The sequence below is a fragment of the Megalopta genalis genome, unplaced genomic scaffold (assembly GCF_051020955.1).
Source record: "Megalopta genalis isolate 19385.01 unplaced genomic scaffold, iyMegGena1_principal scaffold0068, whole genome shotgun sequence".
Lineage (NCBI taxonomy): Eukaryota > Metazoa > Arthropoda > Insecta > Hymenoptera > Halictidae > Megalopta > Megalopta genalis.
This window is the reverse complement of record NW_027476137.1, coordinates 511,858-515,000: the sequence shown is the minus strand read 5'-3', so window position 1 is coordinate 515,000 and position 3,143 is coordinate 511,858.

Here is a 3,143-nt window from a genome sequence, read left to right as displayed (position 1 = left end):
ATACGCCGCTGGTACGAACCAATACGCCGCTGGTAAAAAAGCAATACGCCGCTGGTACGAAACAATACGCCGCTGGTACTTTGTAATAAGAATTACATTATAAGATAGAAAGCACTACGCCGCTGGACATAAAATCTCCATTATCCGAACGAAAGCAATATGCCGCTGGTACTTTATTTTATTATAATAATTTAATTATAAGACAGAAACCGCTGGTACTTAGTAATAAAATCTCCATTATCCGAACGAAAGTAACACGCCGCTGGTACTTTATTTTATTATAATAATTTAATTATAAGACAGAAACCGCTGGTACTTAGTAATAAAATCTCCATTATCCGAACGAAAGTAACACGCCGCTGGTACTTTATTTTATTATAATAATTTAATTATAAGACAGAAACCGCTGGTACTTGGTTGTAAAATCTCCATTATCCGAACGAAAGTAACACGCCGCTGGTACTTTATTTTATTATAATAATTTAATTATAAGACAGAAACCGCTGGTACTTAGTAATAAAATCTCCATTATCCGAACGAAAGTAACACGCCGCTGGTACTTTATTTTATTATAATAATTTAATTATAAGACAGAAACCGCTGGTACTTGGTTGTAAAATCTCCATTATCCGAACGAAAGCAATACGCCGTTGGTACTTGGTTATAAAATTTTCATTACAAGATAGAAAGCAATATGCCGCTGGTTATATTAATGTAATCTTATGGAAAGCATTACGCCGCTGGAACTTTGACCATTGCAATAATCGATCGGAAGCTATACACAGCAAGGAATACGAATATTATACCAAGAGATCGAAAACAATACGCTGTTCGGACGTTTTGACTAGCTGTCGCACAGTGCAGACGCGCCGACCCGTCGCACCGCATTTCGAGCGCAATTTCAGTGGTTTTTCAGTTCAGAAAATTACAGAGAGTGTTTGGTTGTGTTGCAGGAGTCAAACTGAATGATTTGATGCATAAAGTTTAATTAAACTCCCATTAGTTTGCCGGGAAACATCGATTCTTCCGATCTAGAAAGAGACAGAGACAGACGATCCGCGTTATGTTAAATATTTCAAGGTTCCCGATTCCACAAAATTATAAAAAGTATACGGCTGTGTAGCGGGGATCAAAACGAGTAATTTCATGTATAAAGTTTAATTAATCTCCCAATAGTTTGCCGGGAAACATCGATTATTCCGATCTAGAAAGAGACAGAGATAGTCGATCCGCGTTATGTTAAATATTTCAAGGTTCCCGATTCCACAAAATTATAAAAAGTATACGGCTGTGTAGCGGGGATCAAAACGAGTAATTTCATGTATAAAGTTTAATTAAACTCCCAATAGTTTGCCGGGAAACATCGATTCTTCCGATCTAGAAAGAGACAGAGACAGACGATCCGCGTTATGTTAAATATTTCAAGGTTCCCGATTCCACAAAATTATAAAAAGTATACGGCCGTGTAGCGGGGATCAAAACGAGTAATTTCATGTATAAAGTTTAATTAAACTCCCAATAGTTTGCCGGGAAACATCGATTCTTCCGATCTAGAAAGAGACAGAGACAGACGATCCGCGTTATGTTAAATATTTCAAGGTTCCCGATTCCACAAAATTATAAAAAGTATACGGCTGTGTAGCGGGGATCAAAACGAGTAATTTCATGTATAAAGTTTAATTAATCTCCCAATAGTTTGCCGGGAAACATCGATTATTCCGATCTAGAAAGAGACAGAGACAGACGATCCGCGTTATGTTAAATATTTCAAGGTTCCCGATTCCACAAAATTATAAAAAGTATACGGCTGTGTAGCGGGGATCAAAACGAGTAATTTCATGTATAAAGTTTAATTAAACTCCCAATAGTTTGCCGGGAAACATCGATTCTTCCGATCTAGAAAGAGACAGAGACAGACGATCCGCGTTATGTTAAATATTTCAAGGTTCCCGATTCCACAAAATTATAAAAAGTATACGGCTGTGTAGCGGGGATCAAAACGAGTAATTTCATGTATAAAGTTTAATTAAACTCCCAATAGTTTGCCGGGAAACATCGATTCTTCCGATCTAGAAAGAGACAGAGACAGACGATCCGCGTTATGTTAAATATTTCAAGGTTCCCGATTCCACAAAATTATAAAAAGTATACGGCTGTGTAGCGGGGATCAAAACGAGTAATTTCATGTATAAAGTTTAATTAATCTCCCAATAGTTTGCCGGGAAACATCGATTATTCCGATCTAGAAAGAGACAGAGACAGACGATCCGCGTTATGTTAAATATTTCAAGGTTCCCGATTCCACAAAATTATAAAAAGTATACGGCTGTGTAGCGGGGATCAAAACGAGTAATTTCATGTATAAAGTTTAATTAAACTCCCAATAGTTTGCCGGGAAACATCGATTCTTCCGATCTAGAAAGAGACAGAGACAGACGATCCGCGTTATGTTAAATATTTCAAGGTTCCCGATTCCACAAAATTATAAAAAGTATACGGCTGTGTAGCGGGGATCAAAACGAGTAATTTCATGTATAAAGTTTAATTAAACTCCCAATAGTTTGCCGGGAAACATCGATTCTTCCGATCTAGAAAGAGACAGAGACAGACGATCCGCGTTATGTTAAATATTTCAAGGTTCCCGATTCCACAAAATTATAAAAAGTATACGGCTGTGTAGCGGGGATCAAAACGAGTAATTTCATGTATAAAGTTTAATTAAACTCCCAATAGTTTGCCGGGAAACATCGATTCTTCCGATCTAGAAAGAGACAGAGACAGACGATCCGCGTTATGTTAAATATTTCAAGGTTCCCGATTCCACAAAATTATAAAAAGTATACGGCCGTGTAGCGGGGATCAAAACGAGTAATTTCATGTATAAAGTTTAATTAAACTCCCAATAGTTTGCCGGGAAACATCGATTCTTCCGATCTAGAAAGAGACAGAGACAGACGATCCGCGTTATGTTAAATATTTCAAGGTTCCCGATTCCACAAAATTATAAAAAGTATACGGCTGTGTAGCGGGGATCAAAACGAGTAATTTCATGTATAAAGTTTAATTAATCTCCCAATAGTTTGCCGGGAAACATCGATTATTCCGATCTAGAAAGAGACAGAGACAGACGATCCGCGTTATGT